The sequence below is a fragment of the Macrobrachium nipponense genome, chromosome 5 (assembly GCF_015104395.2).
Source record: "Macrobrachium nipponense isolate FS-2020 chromosome 5, ASM1510439v2, whole genome shotgun sequence".
In the NCBI taxonomy this organism is placed as follows: Eukaryota; Metazoa; Arthropoda; class Malacostraca; order Decapoda; family Palaemonidae; genus Macrobrachium; species Macrobrachium nipponense.
The window spans coordinates 40,653,435-40,666,102 of NC_061107.1; positions in this window are offsets into that span (position 1 = coordinate 40,653,435).

The following is a 12,668-nucleotide window of genomic DNA, read 5'->3' on the forward strand; positions in this document are numbered from 1 at the left end:
TGGGTCAAACTGACACAATAAGGTAAAATAATTGTCATCTCCAACGCTGTCATGCCATTCAAGCTTCAGCCATAGTCATATAATATATAATAGTAATAATAGCCTAGGTTCAATAGCCTGATACCTATCAGCCAATATTCACTAGTGTGTACTGCTGGTTGGGTTAAGTGAAATAAGCTCATCTTAGGCAAGATTACAATTAGGGTTTCCAGCTATTACGTAGTATGAATTGGAAGTTTCCTTTCAAGTAAAATGATAATGGTAAAATTGAAGTGTTTTGACAGATCAAATTCAGCAGAGCCATCTCCATACCAGGTTTCAGAACTTAATGATAACATGTCAATAACACTACCATAACATATCATTAACACTTAAAACTGCAGCAGGCCTAGATCTAGGCCTCATGATACTAGCCTATGTACATTGTTGTAGTACAAGTAGTAGGAAAAATAGTCATGCATAACCATGGTTGAATGGACTGATGGTAACCCTACATGCCAGTGACTTTTCAGGTAGATTTCAGCACACTGGACAACGTTTATTCTGTACAATTTGTAATTTGGAATAACATTTGTGAGTTGTAGGCACGTGCCACGGATAAACAACACCCCTGGTTTAAAAACAAGCCCATTAAAACATTCATTACGTATTTCATTAGATATAAATGCAGGAGTGAAGTTGACTGCGATCTAACACACGTTTACTTGAGAGTAATTCAACAGTCATAAAGATTCTCATGAATGAAAAAGGGTCTCTTATTGTGAAATGTGATCCCCTGTTCTTTTGTAAATGATACAGTTGATGACCCAGCATTGGGTGCCAGAAGTGACTTTTTTTGCCGCTGGTCTCCGCAGTTGATATCGATGCCATCTCTGACAAAGATCGCATAACAATGGCGCCTTACGTGCACGCGATCGTTGCTTGTCTGTCCAATCTCTCCCCTCTATATCTATGCCTCCTTCCGTCTTCCCGTTAACATAAACATATTGAACGAGAATTACAGCAACAAAGAATTTCTCAGTAAAATTGTTTGATTTTTACTTTACCACGAATGATTTTTTCTGCATCGACGACACACCTAAGGTAAGTTTTATGTTTACTCTAATGTGCGGGAATTTATTTCGAATAAAACGAAGTGTATACTAGAAATCGACTCAACGATGCCCTGAACAGGCCCAGAATTCTTGCTTTGTAAACCTATATTCATCTGCACAAAATACACGTCCTCCCCAGCTTATGAGATCTTGTTTTTTTTCTTCTCTCTCTCTCCATTCCCTTATATTCAGGTCTCATGCGGGCCCCATACCCACTCAGCGCCTAATATTTTTTTACACAAATAAAAAACAAATAGATTTTTTTTTCTACGAAGTGAAGCTTTTTTTTTTTTTATAAGTCACCTTACCGTATGTACGTCAAAGCCAAAGCCACTTATAGCTCGTTTTTCTATGTAATTATGACGATCCTTTATATTGCAGAGGGAAAGGACACCACTTAACAGCTTAGGACAATTATTTTTAAAATTACTTATTTTTTAATATAGTGATGTTCTCGCCCATTACTCAATTATTATAGGCTGTACAAAAGGATATAAGACAGCATATGTATCAGAAAATTAACCTAGACTGAAATAGAACTAAATGAGTATTGAAAACGCAGTAATCTCAAGCATTGAAAATGCAAAATGAGGGCTCTACTTCCTAGATGCCCCCAGCAGGATAGGAAAGACTTTTGTCATCATTTTGATTTTGGTTAAAACACGACGAATGAAATATATTGGAAAAACTGCAACTCTATAAACTGGTGGAAGGACTGCATATTCTTCATTTAAACACCCTCTGAATCTCTTAAGGGTTAAATAATGACCAAATTTAAGTTGGTTATTTAAGATGAAGTGACCATGGGCCAGAAGGGGGCATTCAAGGCTCTTGAGAGTGCCCTGGAAGACCTGAAGTACAACACACAGCTCGTGGGAGATAAAACCATCTTGCTTGCAGGAGATTTCAGGCACACTTTGCCAGTTATTCCTAAGGGAACGAGAGCTGATGAAGTAAATACCTGTATTAAGTCATCCTACTTGGGGAGAAGTGTACATAAGTTAAGATTCCAACTAATAGTACAGGAGCAATAGGGTTCAACATGGAAAAAAAATGAAGAAAGCTGAATTTTTCACATAAGTTATCTGATACCTTACTAAGTTCAGTGGAATAAAGTTTACCTAAATTAACCTTGAGCTTGCTGAAAAATCCAAGATGGCGGCTGCGATGCGGCTAATTTTCGAAAATACTCCTTTAGCATTGTTTAGTACTTATTAAACAAGGAACTTTGGTGCGAAAAACTCATATTTAATGTGATTCCCTTTATTCAATGTAAAGTTTACATTTTCTGGCCTTTAAAATCAAAATAAAATGCAAATTTCCACATCACAAATATTGAAATAAACCGAGAAAAATACTTTTGTCGTTGATTATAGACACAAGACTCATTCTTAATGTGATTTCTCTAATTCAATGTAAAGTTTACATGTTTTGGCCTTATAATCCAAATAAAATATAAATCTTCACATTACAAATATTGAATTAAGCAATTTTATTATTTATCCATAGTAGACACATATCTCGTATTTAATGTGGTTTCTTCTATTCAAAGAGAACTTTACATGTTCCAAGATTTAAAATCCATATAAAATACAAGAGTTCACAAAATATCTACTGAATCAAGCATAGTATACACCAGACTCATATATAATGTGATTTCTTTTATTCAGTGTAACATGTACAAGTTCTTGACATTAATAACCAAATACAAAAAATTCAAATCATAAATATTGAATTAACCAAAAAAAATCATATACACGTATTCACAGGTTTCATAGTATTTTCTCATCCTCATCACCATCTGCAGGCCAGGAATTTGTACATGTTTGACCTATGCATGATGAACACAGGGTTGTGCAAAACATTCCTGCTTTACGGCACTTACACCTCTTCGCAAACCCTCCCTTACATCCACAGGATATAATAAGCAGCACTTGCTCTGGGGCTACAGGCCTATCAGTGAAGATGGGAGTCAGCACGTTACCTTTGTAGTACCAACCCCAATTTGTAGGATCTAGCTTTCCAGGATTTCCCAGCCACTCTTGTATTGTAAAGTAAGTCCTATATGAATGGTACTTAGCTGCTGCAGAGGTTAGGGGGAGGCTCTCTAGCTTAAAATTGCTGCTCATTTTGCTCACCTTCTGTGTGTACAATATGTACCGAGACTTGTCAAGAGATGTTGATTTATTACACTTGTAGAGATTTAATAAAAAATTTTCCCCAACCTATCTCATCATGACTTGAATCACACTTTTTAAATTTATCAAACATCTCACACTGACTGTGGTTCTCTAAAATTGTAAGTGCTCGTTTCTTTCCAATGCTAAAAAGGGCAGACACCGTATCACATCCGGTGATTGCATGGGCTAGAAGAATGTGTCAACGGGACTGATGGTGCATTACCTCTTGCATACCACTGATCTTATAGACATTATTACGTGAGTACATCATATATACATTCTTATATGTTACTTTGTCAATGAACATTACTAGTAAATCAGTGTCAGTGCCTACTAGTACCACTGGGCAATCAGTGTGGACCTCTGCATAACTAGTGGTTGTGCTGGTCAGTATGTAATCAGCATCTGCCTCTGCCTGTAGACATTTAACTCCTTTACTTGAGAGCTGAACTATAACCTCTTCTATTAGCTGTGACTTGTTTGTTCTATTGGCCAAGAATGAACGTTGATTAGTAGTGAATGGATGTTCAAGATCAACAATTATATCTGCAAAGACCGTGTGAAGAAGAGTATGCTGGTTCTGTTCTGCAAATTTTGTTGATGTAGCATAATACCCATCAAAACATACTGTGCATTTACCAAAGGTGTTTAGTACGTATGATACATATGTGCTACAAACATCACCATATGTGCAACCATCCACATCTGTTGGCCAAGGAACACTTTGCAGTAGATGTCCACCATCGACAATGTAATATGGATTTTGAAGGTCATCACTTAAGATGGGTACAACTGAAGCTTTTATGAGACTTGCAAGATTACTTTTAGTATTCTTGCGCATCATCTCTTTATCAAATAATGCAGGAGGCTGCTTACTAAACTCATGCTGAAGGTAGACTTCCATTTCAGATTGCTTTTCTATGATACATGTGACACGCATAAATAATAGTGTGGAATCTACCTCTACCACTTTGCCACGGACTGTCACTCCATTGGTTGCTGCTCCTATTGATGTAACTCGATCATTTCTATTGAGTTTAACATCTGCAAAATTCTTACCTGTCACACTTTCAGCTGATTTCCTTCCCATCTCAAAGGCACACTCAGCATTGGCAGATGTTGGTGCCACGATACCAGTTGCGAGCGAGATAAGATTTTCACTGTGCTCACCTGTGCATGAGAATGGCGAGTGGTCATCAAACCAATTTCGAAAAAGGATATAGTGTTTCCTGTCACATTCAGTCATGGAGGCTCTCATGTCAGTGTGCTGATCACTTGTCTGAGAATAAATTCCACAAATATCTTTAACTACCTCACATATTGGAATAGTCTTTGGCAGGACATGAATCATCCTCGTCTTGTTCTATGGTCTGGTCAGTAAAATTCCCAGACCAGAATCGGTCACTCCGGCATATTGTCCAGTATCCAGATTCTGTATATGTAACATACTGATCCTTGTCCATGATGGTGGGGAGCTCTTTCATCTGTGTGTGGTAGAGACGTGCAGACTTTGCATATGCTAGGTGTCCACCAGAATGGAAGATGGGGATCATTGCATTGACACAAAATATATGCATTTCCCAATTACTAGTACGCTCAGCGCGTAGAAACAAGAGTATTAGACGTATCATCTTGACATATTCAATCCACAGTTTTCCTGTTCTTGAGTTTGTAGTCAGGTTATGTTCTAGATCATCTAATACATTTGTTAGATGAGCCACAGAGGAGTCCTGTTGAAGAGTCCCAACCTCAGATTTCCCATCAAGCAGCTTTTCATGGACAACTCTAAGATGATCCAAGTTGAGTGTGTTACAAGATGTTGATGTATGAAGCATCTTCCCAACAAGAGAAGAGGCTGTCAGCATGTGTCGTCGGATGTGCACGAGCATAAGCATGCCCAGTCAGCATGTGCTACACTGTGTTGATTCCATAGACAGTCTCCCATAGATCAGACAGCCCACTCCCTGCCATTATATGTCCAATTGCACCCATATATGACATTAAAAGATGGAAGCCACCTAATCTCACTATAACTTTGGTTAGGTCTGGAGATGCTTGTACTATTTCACTTGCTTTTCTGGTATAAGTGGCTGATCAAATGTGACTGGGATAATACCCAGCCTGTACTTTTCCGACACATCCTGGGCATAGCAGAGGGCAGAGTAAAGGGTGTCTGGATGATTTGGACTGTTATTAATGAATGGCAGAATGTCTATTCTGCTCACATCATAGTGGATTTGCTTCATGAGAGTTTGATTGAAACCACTCCATAATGGGCACCGTGCAGTCTGTGTTACTTGGAAGCTGGCCAGCCAGATATTGTCTAGGGTTATACCTAATCTCAAGAAGGAATGGTTGGTACTGAAAGGTTCTAGTGGTTTGATTAATACATTTCTGAGACCTGGTACTTGTGGTGTTTTGTATTTTTTGGTGGGCAATTGTGCAAATCTACCAGCATCTACAACGGACTGAACTTGTGTTGAACGAGGCAAGTTTTCTTCCACAATCTCTCCAACTGGCGTTACACCTGTGATGCCTCCCAAAACATGCCATGTTCCAAGTCCAGTCAGTATATGAGTGTCAATGTCTGCATTGTCAAATACAAAATTCACAAATTTATCAACCCATTCATACATTTTCTCTCCTGCAGGCAGCATTGCACTGTAGAGGCGTAATACATCTGCAAATGCTAGACTGTTAAGTAAATCAACTAATTCACGAGACTCGAATTTAGCATTACAGTACACTGATACTCCTAAGAGAATTGGAGAGAGAAATGATCTGGGGCGTACAGCTGATGTTATACTGTGTGATATTGCAATCCTACGGGGTCTGTCCTTGATGAGATGACTAAGTAACCTTGATGGAAGTTGAGAAACACGTTCTTCCATCTTCTCATAGTTGCTCATCTCCAAAAATTTTGGATACTGGGATTTATCATATATGGTTGTCCTTATTTCATCTTCTATGAGCACTCCAGCCATGTCGACAATTTCTTCAGGTGTTAGTCCAGTATTACTGTAATGTTGTCTCAGTATATTATTGCTCTCCTTCAGAAATGTATAAATTGTCTCTTTATCTTGCTCGCACGTAATAATCATTTCATCTTTATACCTATCTTGTAGTTTAGACTTTAGTTGTCTCGCAGTGTACACTTCACCATCTCCAGAACAATCCTTCAAAAGACCCTTTAATTCTGTCAAAGTGTATTGGTGGTCATCATTGTTATCTAAGAGCTCACAAAGTTTGTAAAATCCTACATTTTTCTCTTCATCAATTGACCCTATAGGACGACCTTTAGGCCTTTTTGTGGGATTTTGCACAGATTCCCTACCCTTGTGAAAACTTACCTGACAGTCATGGTGGTATCTCCAATGTTTTGAATACACACGTACTTCATTGCAGCATTTATCAGAGCGTTCTGTGCATTTCTCTTGTAATGAGTGGATAAAGTCTTTAGTTCTCGATTCATGTATTTTATCACGTCTCTTAAGACGTTGTTTGCTTATCATAGAATAGTCAATACACTCTTCACAATACACACACTGGTTTCGTAGGTCGAAATCGTCTGTCTGGGACATGCGAATTGGTGCCTTGTACTCTGATTCTTACTAGAGTTATCTTTGATTTTCTTCTTCTCTTCCTTTTCTTGACATTTTAGGCAAGAGATAATTCTTTCTACATCTCTTGTGTATAGGAATTGGTAGTGCTCTGTTTACTAACAACTGGTCTAACCCATCCTTCATTTCACTGCTGATTGCTAAGACTTTGTCCAATCCCTTTTGACCCATTGCACCCTGATCCATGTCAATGGCTTCAATGCAGAAAACGCACATCAGCATCTTTCTTCCATCACTCATACCTTGAAACAAAGAAATGTTTCTGAAGTCAAACTAAATCCCTGGTTCTTAATTCGTAGTTTAAAAATAATTCTCATTCGCAGATTACAAATAATTTGGAAAACAATGCCTTTGGTGTCGAGAGATTGGATATTTAGAGCACAATAAGTAAGTCTAAATACAATTAGTCTTTACCTATGTATATATATACATATACACATATATACATATATATATATACACATATAATATATATATATAGTATATATATATATATATATATATATATATATATATATATATAGATATATATATATACACATATATTTATATATATATATATATAGATATATATATATATATATATATATATATATATATGTATATATATATATATATATATATAATATATATATATATATATATATATATATATATATATATATATATAAAATACAAAGGTGAGATATTTTGAGAGATTTTGAGATGATACCAAATGTTATAAAGTACCTGAACAGCCTTGTCTGATGAAATGTGGTGTAATCACGAAGGATCTGTGTGGTAGACTAAGAAGTGTCTGGGAACGGCTCACCAGTGAGATACGGGAAGTAGCTTATACAGGTCCAGGACGAGTTCACTTTTCCTCACCACCCCTTGCAATGGGTATCACAGTGTACTAGGGAAAAGGAGGGGGTATATGGTATATGTAGGAGAATTGAAAACAGGAGTTAGTAACGACTACAAATCATATTTTGAATTGCATAAAATCTCACACCACGTTATTTTGAGGAAATAAAGAATTTTTTACATATCAAAGTATGACTAAATGGGTAACATATCAAATAAATGATATGAAAAACGTTTTTTCCACTGCTTAAAACCTAATTTGTAAAACTTTTCCCCCCATTTTTAGCGTTATTAGTTCAGAAAGTGGGTTCCGTACTAATGGCAGCCATCTTGCACGCCATTTTGAATTACTCAGCAAGCTCAGGGTTTACTTTGGTAAACTTTATGTCAACTGAGGAAGAATTGTAGTGCCATCAGTAAAAAAATCAGCTTTTTGCATTTTTTTTCCAAGTTGGCATGTTTTAGGACCTAATGCTCCTGTACTATAAGCAGAGATGAGGAAGCAGGAGCCTTTTCTAATAAGTTATTGAATGTTGACAAAAGCACTGTGGTTGGTAGACATAATTGTCTGGTCACTTTGCCATTTGGAAATTCGATAAATGATATTCAAGAGTTCATATCTAGGGTGCTTCGTGAACTTGGCAACAAATTTAAAGACAATAACTGGCTGAGAACGCGGGGCATCTTGGCACCAAAGAACGACACTGTTGACGATACAAACCTGCAACTGCTGAAGCATGCCGTCCGTGACGACAACCCTACAAGGTGTATTATGTAATCACTTGGGATATTGCAATCTTAATCACCTGGAATGGTACAGTGGGGGTAGGAAGGGGGGGGGGGGGGGGAGTGGAGCGAGAGCAACGAAAGTCTTCTCGTAAAAACCAAAACAAATTAGATGTTTATCGCACTGGCAGTCATGAATTAAGTGCATTCGTTGCTTTATTTAAATAAACATTCAACTCCCACCGAAAACCGTACATTTCCGGTGACGTCATTAGTCATGCCGCATCGAAGGAGGTGTTAGCATTAATTTCCGCCCAAATAGGTGTGACAATGGACGTGATCAACCAATTAAGAACAGCAAAAGTCCGGCCACTACTGAAGGAGTGACTTCTTTGAAGAGAGGTTGGCAGAGAGAGCAGAGAGAGCAGAGAAGGAAGAGAACTTCCGGAAAGTGAGGTTGCAAGCCTGAACAAGCCTGGGGAAGAAAAACTTCAAACATCAAGACTTCACCTCTACTCTCAAGTCAAACTAAAACTTATAAACTTTACTGTATATTTGTATTAGTGTGAATGGAGTAAGGAAAAAAAAACTTGGCTGTGTCTTTCTAGACATTCTGAGACTACAAGAATAAAAAAGAAAACAAAATCTGCAATCTACATTACAAAATAAAAAGACTATTATACATTGGTATCATACAATACAAATAAAATAAAATAAAAAGAATAAACATAAACTAATCCTTGTATTTGTGACTGCTGAGAACAAGCAATAGAAGCTAGTGTATGACATTAAAATGGTGGCAGCACTAATGGATCCTAAGACATAACAAGAGAGTGTGAAACATACAAGAGTAACAAAGAACAAATGTATAACAGAAAGTGAAGTGCAAGACGGAGCTCCAGAATTTGGAAACAAAGACTATAACAGACGGCGAGGCGAAACCTAACAAGTGAAAGGCGATAAACTGAAAACATCCCTGCTTGCAGAGGTCAAGTTGAAAGCAGCAGCGGGTAGTGAAATAGAATTTATACACGCCTATGGATATATCCCCTGAAGCTTGAGCACCAGTTTCAAGTAACGAAAGCATCGTAAGTATGAAGGCAAGTCAACATGAAACGGCAAACATCAAACATCGTACGTAAACATTGTAACGGAAGCAGACGGCGGCAACGATACCTAGAAGCACTTCTCTCTCTCTCTCTCTCTCTCTCTCTCTCTCTCTCTCTCTCTCTCTCTCATAGTTGAGTAGATCAAGAATGGTATTCAGGAAGCGGGGTGAGTAAGATTCACTCTTACGATAAAGATACCCTGTCAGCGTGTTAATTGTTATTGACACAAAAGCAGATCTCTATACACAATCTGCTAAAACGGATGAGTACATTTCAAATGTACAACAAAATATTCCTGTTAAAATTATCTAAGAAGAAGATAAATCCCTGATGGTCAAAAGTGTTATCAAACAATCGAACATGAGAAACAATGAAGCAAGAGATAGGACAGTTGTTGTCAAGATTTAACAAGATGTCGTATCCTGTGGCAAATATACAGCGAACTCCAGTGTTGGTCACAAAAGGAGAAAAGTGAAGGCATTCAAAAGAATTCAGTGAAAAACGAACAACAATTAAAACAGAAAAGAGAGTCGTGTCGGAAATCTTTTTCATTCTCTCTCTCAAAGAAGATATAATTTTTTTTCTATTTTCTTTCGATTTTTTTATTATAGATGTTTATAGATAGGTACATTTCATAATATGCAAAATCTATTGATGAATTGTTGTTTATAACTGTTTAATAGATAGATATATTTGATATTATGTCAGGTGTTTCTGATGAATTGTTGAATACTGTTAGGGATAGCCCATACAATTTAAGACAAAGACCAGACCGACGTAGCCAACTTTCAGTGCCGAATTCATGAATAACATTAACTCAAGATAATAATAATAATAATAATATAATAATAATAATAATAATAATAATAATAATAATAATAATAATAATAATAATAATAATAATAATAATAATAATAATAATGGAAAAGAGAAGAAAATAAGGAAATATGGAGATGATACATCAGAAGCAACCAGACGGAGAGAGGATATAGAAGAAGATTGGTCAACTTCTGGAATGAGAGGAATAACACCCCCCAAACAGAGCAGAGGCTGGCAGACCAAGTAAGGAACATAAAGAAAAAGAACTGGCTCTCCCCAACAGAAAGAGAAGAACTGGAAAGGGAAATGTCACACGACAACGAATTACACGAAGACGAACTGAGAGACGATGCCACAGAAGACGACAGGGAGGATGAGGTATCAAACAACGACACACGAAGAAACACCGACGAAGTAACAGAGAGGACGGAATGGGTAGAAAAGATTAGACAATGGATGGAGCCAGATACAGAGAGAACAAAGATCCCCTCCATGAAAGCCTACAACACCAAGAAATTAAGGGAGAAAACAAGTGAGGTCAATGAAATAATGGGCATAATACACACCACCAGTATCACAGAAACAAAAAACTTGGCATATGCAGGAGCAAGATTAGTAGCAGAACTGATGGGGATTCGAACACCAACACCACCAGCACAACCAACCCAACAGAAACCAAAACAGCAACCTCCTTGGAAAAGGCGCCTGGAAAAGCAAATCATGGTGATGAGATCTGACTTGAGTAAACTGAAAGAGATGGCAGAAAAAAGGCTAAGAAGCAAGAAAACAAAGGAGGAACTCAACGAGAAATGCAAAGTACAAGAGAGGGGACTAAACAACACAATAGAAGATGTAAAACAGAGGCTTCAGGCCAAAGCACATAAGATCCAACGGTACATGAACAGGAATAAGGGATACCAACAGAACAAACTATTCAGAACCAACCAGAAAACCAGAAGACAACCACCCAGAAATTCCTGAAGCCGAACCAAGTAAGAGACTCTGGGAAAACATATGGAGCAATCCGGTATCACACAACAAACATGCAACATGGCTCCAGGAAGTCAAGGAAGAAGAAACAGGGAGAATAAAACAAAGATTCACTGACATCACGACAGACACCGTCAGACACCAACTAAAGAAAATGTCAAACTGGAAAGCCCCAGGTCCCGATGAAGTCCATGGATACTGGCTCAAAAACTTCAAGGCCCTACACCCACGAATAGCAGAACAACTCCAGCATTGTATCTCAAATCACCATGCACCCAAATGGATGACCACAGGAAGAACATCCTTAGTAAAAAAAGACAAGAGTAAGGGAAATATAGCCAGTAACTACAGACCTATCACCTGCCTACCAATAATGTGGAAGTTACTAACAGGTAACATCAGTGAAAGGCTATACAACTACCTAGAGGAGACAAACACCATCCCCCACCAACAGAAAGGCTGCAGAAGGAAGTGTAGGGGCACAAAAGACCAGCTCCTGATAGACAAAATGGTAATGAAGAACAGTAGGAGAAGGAAAACCAACCTAAGCATGGCATGGATAGACTATAAGAAAGCCTTCGACATGATACCACACACATGGCTAATAGAATGCCTGAAAATATATGGGGCAGAGGATAACACCATCAGCTTCCTCAAAAATACAATGCGCAACTGGAATACAATACTTACAAGCTCTGGAATAAGACTAGCAGAGGTTAATATCAGGAGAGGGATCTTCCAGGGCGACTCACTGTCCCCACTACTCTTCGTAGTAGCCATCCATGAAGATGGATGCTGGGTACCATCTCAACAAAAGAGGCAACAGAATCAACCATCTGATGTTCAAAGACGACATCAAGCTGTATGGTAAGAGCATTAAGGAAATAGATACCCTAATCCAGACTGTAAGGATTGTATCTGGGGACATCAGGATGGAGTTTGGAATAGAAAAATGTGCCTTAGTCAACATACAAAAAGGCAAAGTAACGAGAACTGAAGGGATAAAGCTACCAGATGGGAGCAACATTAACCACATAGATGAGACAGGATACAAATACCTGGGAATAATGGAAGGAGGAGGGGATATGAAACACCAAGAGATGAAGGACACGATCAGGAAAGAATATATGCAGAGACTCAAGGAGATACTCAAGTCAAAACTCAACGCCGGAAATATGATAAAAGCCATAAACACATAAGCAGTGCCAGTAATCAGATACAGCACAGGAATAGTGGAATGGACGAAGGCAGAACTCCGCAGCATAGATCAGAAAACTAGGAAAC